This window comes from Photinus pyralis, unplaced genomic scaffold (assembly GCF_008802855.1).
Source record: "Photinus pyralis isolate 1611_PpyrPB1 unplaced genomic scaffold, Ppyr1.3 Ppyr1.4_LG1, whole genome shotgun sequence".
Taxonomy (NCBI): domain Eukaryota; kingdom Metazoa; phylum Arthropoda; class Insecta; order Coleoptera; family Lampyridae; genus Photinus; species Photinus pyralis.
The window spans coordinates 36,834,343-36,844,332 of NW_022170249.1; positions in this window are offsets into that span (position 1 = coordinate 36,834,343).

Here is a 9,990-nt window from a genome sequence, read left to right on the forward strand (position 1 = left end):
ATGTGTTCCCATAAATGTGCTGTAAAGAAGTGCCGTAACCGTTTTTGCTGTCGAAGTACTTTTTTTCATCTTGCATATTTTTCCAAATGTGGAAGCAGTTATACGCTTTCTCCGTTCCAACTTCCACATCTCACATTTGCTTTGCAATATTTTTTTTTCATTCTTTATCCTGATTACAATTATGTATCAGCATTATTGACTGGTATAGTTTGCCTTAGTTACCATGGATATAATAAAAAAACCATTATCTCTATTTAATCTGCTATTTGTATTTCAAACAGTAAAAACTTACGTTTTTATTCATTTTCATGGGTAAAATTGAAAAATGTATATAGGTTGTGATACATCAGTGTAATTAGGACAAAGAAAGCAAACCACCAACTTCGGATCAAATCTCAGAGTGGTCCAAAACTTTTTTTACTAGTCCATTAGATTCTACGTAAAAATATCTAAAACTGACAGTTATTACCTTCCTTCTATTTTGCATGGGTAGCAAGATATGATAACATCACAAAACCTAAAACGTTTCGCTTTCCTCCTGTATATCAACAAACGTAACTAGATTGATTCGGTTGTTCTCAATCTAAATTGGACACCGACCAAATTTTCATATACTTTATAATAATGAGGTACCTAACCATCGGCCTAATTTACAATCGCCGGTAATAATTTTGCACCATATGCAAAATATTGCTTTAGAGAAAAATATCCATACTTGAAAAACTCAAAATCCTTTGAATAAACACTAAACAGGAAAATACGTAAACTAATAGTATTTTAATTACCATGCAATAAATAAACAAGATGAATTTATTAATATCAAAAGAAAAGCTCATTAGGCAAGTGTTATTAGGCTCCTTGCATTTATAATTAAATCCATTGAAAGGTTATAAATAAAGAGACACCAAATAGAATGGGACAAATTCAATCATCTCTTTCTACTTGTAACATGCTCTTTTGAAGAGGTTAGGCAACTTTACACACTCCGTTTAGCACAACAAATTTACTTCCGACTCGCCTTAAATTACCAGCTCCCACCTGCTCAAAGCTTCTAGTACAATTACCGAAATCAGACTAAACTAAATTCAAAGTTGGTGCCTTATTGAAGTTCGATAGTACCTACAAATCTACATACTTACTAGTTTGGATAACACTTACGTATTCCGCAGGTAAGGTAATGCGATTACGTCCATTAAAAGCGATATTTGCTATTCAGACCTTGTAACAGCAATTAGGCCAATTGTTATCAGATTGTTTTCTTAATTAATTGAAGTGATAAGGCTGGTGTTAGGTAAGTGGGAAGCTAAAAAATTGTGCCTTGTCTATATACACTTGGTAAATGAGACTAAATTGTTTGGACCACTAGATGAGTATAGTGTTTTTAAATTTGAAAATTTTATGCAAACTATAAAAAGTAAAGTGAAAAATTGTAGTTATGCTTCACAACAATTGTATAACAGATTAATAGAAGACACATTACAAATGAAGAAATATAATCATTCAAAAGATACATCTCAAGGGAATAAAATTATGTTTAATCACAGATTTTATACTACATGATGGTTTTATTGATGTATGTCTCCATAGTAGGTAATTACTTTTCTTAATTGGATTAATAGGTATGAGGTAAGTAATTAAAATTTTTTTACTTTAGGTTATCGATTTCGCTATCTTTAATGTAGCATATTCGGACCTTTGCTGAAATATATAACTACATATGACTACTTGTTTGTAGGGATTATTATCTTACCGTCAAATTATTTAAAATATGAAATACAATTAAACATCTAAGTCGAATGATCGTGGTTGTGGTTGATTTTCTAATGATTATGCCTCTGATTATGTTGAAAAGCTGAAATTGAAATGATGGCTATAGTTAGTAAACATGGTGTTTGTGTGTATTTGTGTGTGTGAATTATATAATTGTGTGTTTGTTTTAATTACTTACTGTGATAGTGTGATGTATTCCCAAGCAGCATTATAGTGAAAGAAACTAATATCACCACTCTAACTGAGTGAATTTCAAGTGCTAATAACTAAATTTGCCACAGTAAAGTAACGATAACTGTATTGTATGTCTATAAAGTTATAACCAAGTAAATTCCACTCGCAGAAGTAACCCTATAGTGGTTTAACTTTTTGGTGACTTTGAAGGTGCAAAAAACGTTACAATTACTACTATCGCCCACTTTAAAGTTACGAAACTTTAAGGTGGCCAATTCATGGTTATAGTAACTTGTAAATATCACCTAAATATTACTCTTGATTATAACTTTCAAGTGGTAATCAATAGTGATGGCGATGTTTAAATCACTTCTAATATAACTTTAAGTTTTGTCACTCGATTATATAAATTTACAGGCGGCCACCACGTTATTTTATCATTTTAAAGTGATTTCCACTAGTGACATGTTATTACAATCACCTTAAAGTGGTGAAAACTTACAAAATTCACCACAAAGTTTTTATCACTTGATAGTGAATTTATATTTTGCAACCATTCGTTTTGTGCGTTCATGTGGGCAATTTGTGCAGCAATCTACAATGAATAGTAAACATGGTCTTCGTAAAAAAAATCTTTCGTCATTCTACAACGTTTTATAGACGTTTAGCAAAACAACTTAGACCTACTGATTCTATACAATGTCCAGAGGTCCAACCAATTGTTAATTTTGATGTTAATTTGCAACAATCAGTAGAACCGATCGACAAACCATCGACTTCGTCAACGTCAAGTGAATCAGTGGAGTTTAGCTATCAACAACATAATGAAACTAATATTGCTTTGGATGACAATAGTCATATTATTAATGAAGTGTTGCTACCTGCAGAGGATAATCAGGAGGTTATTTGTGACGAAGAAGAACAAATTCAACGTGAACTAATACAATAGGATATCATTTTCTTCATAAATCAATGGGTCGGATAATGTATGTTGTTCTATATAGACTAAAAATATATAAAAATATGCATGAAAGTAGTAACCTACTTGTACATACAATTCTCTTGATGAGTACTTGACATTGGTATTGGTGGTTCTACATACAATGTTTTATATGGTTGAGAAGAAATGGGTGCCTGTCGCGGTTCATCCTCAGCTGCACATAGCCAGCTTGATGCTGGTTTTATGTAACATTGAGAAATTACATTAACTGAGGGTTTCAACGATTCTTCCAGCAGTTCATTCCTATCCGTAAGTTCATCATCACGTTTTTTTAATTTTCTTTGTTCGGTGGGTGTTATCAAAGGCGTTATTGTTCATATTATTAAATAACCTAAAATGAAAATGTCTACAAACAAGTAACTAAACGTTTTGATTTCGTACTACATAAATCAAGGCCGTTTTCATTAAAAAGTGTGTCATGATTTAAATTGCTATACAACTCCTTCAACTTTGTTACTATCAATATAGACAATGTATTGGCCCGTATGAATAAAAGTAAGCAAATGCTTATACTTGCAAAATTCAAAGTAAATACTCGTAAGTGCCCCTTCGCACTGGGCGACTTAGCAGCGCTTCTAAGCAGAAGGACAGGACGCAGTGCAGCGCTGCTAAACCATGCTAAACAGACCAGTATGAAGGGGCAGTTACGAGTATTTACTTTGAATTTTGGAAGTATAAGCATTTGCTTACTATTATTCATACGAGCCATCGTGTGCTATTGATGCGTAAGCTAAGGCTACTACACAGTTTTCTTAATGAAAATCAGCCTTTATGATACAGTGAACTTAAAAGATACTTACGCTTCCTCTGCATCTGTATCCACACATTCACTTAACTGTCGCTCCAGTTTTAGTGCGTCTTTAAAACTTTGCAGTCCATCGTATTTCACTATGCATTTTAGCGAAGACCAGTGTTTCTCTGGTTCACTGGCCTTATTACGTTGTAAAATTTCCCTTTGGGAATAATTTATGTGATCAGGCCAATACAACATGCCTGACTCTTCCCACCTCTCCGGAACTACACAAAAACATACACCATTTCTCTCCAAAGTGGACACTATTTTAAAATTCATTGTAATAAACTTGTAGCACGCTGCACGCAAATAAAAATTAAACTGTTAGGTTAGGTTATGTTAATATGTTAAGCAGTATTGCTACATTTACAAATTTGCAGATACAGTTAGAGTAACTGGCATCACTGTGCACATTTACTTCAAAGTGGCAATTGAAGGTGGCATTCGCGTGATCATCACTTTGTTGAAGTGGCGCATTTTTACGGATAGTGCGTCTTGCCACTTATTTGTTGAACTTCACCATGTAGTGGGTTATTTAAGTGCAGACCACTTCAAAGTATTAGCCTCTAAAACAGACATGTTTGTGGCGTTTTTCGATACCGCCATTATGATAAATACTGCAAACGATAATATTTATTACGTCATATCGCTTCAAATGTTGTTTCTAAAGTCCTATTATGAGCTTTACGTAACTATAATAAATGTTTGAAAGGTTTTCAATTACCTAAAGAATATAATTTATGCAACATTAAAAACTATTACGTGAATAGTTTTTCCTAAATACGAAAAATTTCAATGGCGCGTGTAGTTTTAGTAAGCCTATATATTTACCATAAATTTTCAAGCGTTTTATTTTTTTCGGTTCAGAAACAGGTTCATTTAATATAATTCTAATATGTATAAAATGAATGGCTGTTCGTTACAAAATATAATGGGCATTACGTTTCGATGGACCAACAAGTTGCATGACAAGGTTGAGACATGCGCGACTACGTTTAGTGAGCATAGTGGCAATACTAGTGAATGCCACTACACCGCCACGTTTTTTCCACGTGGGCGCAACGTGATTAAGAAGTTATCATATAACATCCCGCCCCGTTTTGTAAACGTTTTTACCACCTCAAAAGTGTTCCCCATTTTGGTGGCCACCACGTGACAGAACCGTGGCGGCGACTGTGGCAATATACTTTCAAGTTTCTAAGATCGGTGGTCGCCACGTGTTAATTACTAAACATGCTACTTGGCCCTTGGGTTGTTAATTTGTGAGGTTATGTGTGTATAAGCATGATTGGTATGTCAGTGGCGTGTAGTGAAAGGGGGTAGTAGGCTGTATAAATGTGAATGATTGAAAGAAAATTATTAACATCCTCCGTATTTGGAAAAATTTGCAAAACGCGAAAATCAACAAGTTGTTCATCAACTGTAAAAGGCACTTTGTATACAGAATTTTCGAAGGCAACGACCTGGGGAAAAAATAATGAAGACCGAGCAAAACTGTAATTAGAATCAAAATTTGGTTTTCAAATGTCCAGCTGCGGCCTTATTATAAATAAAGATTGGCCATTTCTTGGTTCTTCTCCAGCTGGGATTGAAGTGAATTCAGGATGTCTGATGGTAGAAATTAAATATCCGTACTCATCCAGAAATACTATTAAATAATAATAATAATAATTTGGCTCACAAAATACTGTAATGTCTCCACCAATAACCCATGCAACAACAGAAATACAACTTCAAGAACAAAGAAACACCATAAATACAAGTAACGCAACATGCACTACAAAGACAGGCCCATCCAATAAAGTTACACGCCCTAGCACATTTAAAAAACACAAAACTCCTTCTTCACAGAAACACACCACATTTTCACAACCCACTCGTATTCAACCGAAACGCAAAAACCTTAACAGAACTACAGGCTCACAACATACTAAAATATCTCCAGCAAAAACCCAAGCAACCTCTCAAATACAACCTCAAGAACAAAGAAACACCATAAATACAACTAACGCAACATGCACTACAAAGACAGGTCCACCCAATAAAATTACACGCCCTAGCACAATTAAAAAACACATAACTCCTTCTTCACCGAAGCACACCACGTTATCACAACCCACTCGTATTCAACCCAAACGCAAAAACCTATACAGCACTACTAGCTCACAAAATACTGTAATATCTCCATCAATAACCCAAGCAACCTCACAAATACAACCTCAAGAACAAAGAAACACCATAAACACAAGTAACGCAACATGTACTACAAAGACAGGTCCATCCAATAAAGTTACACGCCCTAGCACAGTTAAAAAACACAATACTCCTTCTTCTCAGAAACAACCCACTCGTATACAACCGAAACGCAAAAACCTTAACAGCACCACAGGCTCACAAAATACTGCAATATCTCCACCAAAAACCCAACCAACCTCACAAATACGACCTCAGGAACAAAGAAACACCATTAATACAATTAAAAAACACAAAACTCCTTCTTCACAGAAGCACACCACGTTATCACAACCCACTCGTATTCAACCCAAACGCAAAGCCAAAGAAACACTTACACAATAAACTCCATTTAATAAAATTACAGGAATTATTATAATGATTTTTTTTTGTTTTGTTTTCCTCTTTCCTGATAGCGTTGGCTATTGTGCCCATCAATAGGTATGTTGGTAAGTACGAATTACATACTATCCCTAGATGTCCAATGTACGTGTGTGATTTTTTTTTTAAGGACCCTACATAACTTCACCAGACACAGACACAGACACTAATCGTTACTTGATTTTAATCCGTGCGATTAGTTAACCAGGCTAGACCTGAGTTCTCACAAGAAACACCGATAATAATAATAATAATAATAATCATCTTTATTGTTGTTAACACAAAAATTTTTTGTTTACAAACGTCAATTCTGAAAAGGATAAAAAACAAGGGACAAAAACATTTAATGACTAACTTACATTGAAATCGGATGAGGACCATTGGCAGTTCAAGAATTCGTTAATGTCGTAAAAACTTTGTTTTTTTAAAAATGTCTTAATTTTAGTTTTGAAAGTTTTGGATGGTAGCCTTACTACGTTGCGAGGTAATTTGTTCAAAAAACGAGGACTGTAATAATTGGCCCCATATCTACTACATTGCAATCTCATATATTGATGCCTCACCAGTTCACCACCCCTGGTACGGTAATTATGGATTTGATTTTGTAGAGTATAGCAATGTGATTGTTGCTTAGCATCAGTAGACACGCATATATATACAAACATGGTAACGTGAGTATATCCAAAGAGCTGAATTTACTCCTGATATCTGCTCTGTAAGGGGTTCCTGTAATAGCGCGGAGAGCCCGGCGTTGAAGGCCAAATAATCGCTTCGAATGATGAGAGTGTCCCCAACAAAAAATTGCATAGTTAATGTGAGAATGTATTAGACCATAGTATGCTAAAACCAGAGTTTTCACGCTTACCTGTCCATATAGCCTCCGTATAACATATATGTTACGGCTAATCTTAGTGGAAACGTAGTCAACATGAGAGGACCAATTTAGTTTGGGATCTAAATAAACACCCAGGAATTTCACCGATTCAACACTGTTTGCATTTTCTATTTTATGCGAAAAAATTAACGTTTGAGTTTTTTTCATATTCATATATAATTCGTTTGCATGGAACCAATCTGCAATTTTCCTAATCGATTGTTCTGCGACCGCGGATGCCTCCCCCACATCGTCACGCAGCTCTGAAACAGTAGTGTCATCGGCGAACAGTGTGAGATGAGCATCGGGTACGGCGTGATGTATATCATTAACAAAAATTAAGAATAATACCGGTCCCAAAATGGACCCTTGTGGTACCCCCCTATTTACACTTATAAAAGTAGATGTACATCCATGAACGTAAGTGCATTGCTTTCTGCCACATAAATATGAGCGAATAAGTTCTACACTAATAGCGTCAAATGCGTAGTGGTTTAGTTTATAATAATAATAATAATAATAATAATAATAGTGTTTATTGTGTAAAAGTAATTCTAATAAATTACACACATTCGTCTTAAAAAAAATACATCATGTCTTAAACAGTAACACAAATATAACTTCTAGACATTAAATATAAACTCAACTCAGATTCTCTATGAAAAATTCGTGTATATTATAGTATGGTTTATCAACGAGATATTTTCTTAATGCTTTTTTAAAGAGATGATAGGGTAGGTGTTTCTGTGTATTCGGAAGATGATTGTATATTTTGATAGGCATGCAGAGAGGACTGTTGGCTGTGACGTTTAATCTATGATGTGGAATTTTGATGTGATTGGACCTTGTGTTCTGTGAGTGTACTGTGTTGTATTTGTCGATCAACTTAAATTTAAACTTGTGTACATAACTTGCGGCTTCAAGAATATATAAAGATTCATTCATTTGAATGAATAGCGGTCTACAGCTAGTTGTCAGTGAAACTCTGGCGATGGATCGGATGGCGCGTTTTTGTAGAATCAGGGTGCTTTGAACCTGTCCACTGCTACCCCAGATGATGATGCCATATCTTAGTCTGGATTCAATTTCAGCATAGTAAAGACACATTAAGGTTTCTGGATTTAAAAAAGTTCTAAGTTGTCTAATTTTGAATATTGCTTTTGAAAGTTTGGAGTTAAGCGACAAGATGAGCGTCTTCCACTTTAAATTTTCGGTGAACAGCATTCCAAGTATTTGCAAGGATTCTGTATTTTGAATGGGACAGTTTGATATGGAGATTCCAACTTCCGCATTTTTATTTTGAACCGAAGACATGCTAAACAGTGTGTATCTTGTTTTATCTTTATTTAGGAACAACTTGTTAGCAATAAGCCATTTGTAGACGTGATTTACAGCTAAATCGGTGTCCCTTTCTATGCCGTTACGGGTGCTACTAACCATTAGGGTGATGTCATCTGCATACATGGTTACTTCAGCGTACTTAGATAAATAAGTTACCAAATCGTTTATATAAACGTTAAATAAAGTAGGAGATAAAACTGCCCCTTGTGGAACACCAATTGCAATTGGTAAGCTTTCTGATCGCACTTGCTGCTTGAATTTATTTGACCAAGTTGAAATACGGACTACCTGGGTTCTCTTCGACAAATATGATGTGAACCATTTAAGGGCGACACCTCTTATTCCCATCCACTCCAATTTCTGTATTAGAATATTGTGGTCGACACAATCGAAGGCTTTGCTTAGGTCACAGAAAACTCCTACCATTCGAAGTCTTCTTTCAAGAGTGAGAAGAATACTCTCATATATTTCAGTAGTAGCGGTCGTGGTCGACTGCTTCTCACGAAAACCGTGTTGCCTCTTTGATATTATATCATACTTTGAGAGAAATGAAGTTATCCTCTCTTTCATCGCATATTCTAGCACTTTTCCTACGCAGGACGTCAGTGTAATCGGTCGGTAATTCGACGTGTTGAGAGCATCTCCTTTTTTGAAAATAGGAGTTACCACTGCAGCCTTGAAGCAATTTGGAAATGTTCCAGTGCGTAAAGAACAGTTAATTAAATACGTAAGTTCGGTGATTATTACGAGTTTCACATGTTTTAATAAGTTAGGGGATATATCATCAAGTCCAGGTGCGCTATTGCTATTCAGCTTCTTGAATAGGTTTAGAACCTCTTCTTCCGTAAATGGCAATAAATAGATGGAATTAGGATTTATCTTAAGATGGTTTGTAGGTAAATCTGCGTGTGGAATAGATTCCCGAAGCTTGAACGATATGTTATGAAAGTGTTTATTGAACAAATTGGCAATCTTTGCAGGTGATGTAACCACAGATCCTTGGTCATCCTTTAGTTCCAGGTTTTTTGGAATTTGGTTGTTTTTGTTACTAATCGAGTTCAAAACCTTCCAGGTTTCTTTGCTCTTGTTTTGAGCGTTCTGTATGATTGAGCTGTAATGATTTCTTTTAGCATTGTTTATCAAGTTTTGGTGTGCTTTCTTCATAGATATGTATTTGTTACCGGACAAACCCGATTTTAGGACAAACTAGATTGGACTAGGAACTTTGTCCTTTACTATGGGTACTTCTCTTTTCAGGCAATCCCAGCCTTAAGAATTATTCCCATTCCGCCTTCCCATGCACGAGAAGGCGGAATGGGAATAATTCTTAAGGCTGGGATTGCCTTACCCATAGTAAAGGACAAACATCCTAGTCCAAACTAGTTTGTCCTAAAATCGGGTTTGTCCGGTAACATATTTATCTCT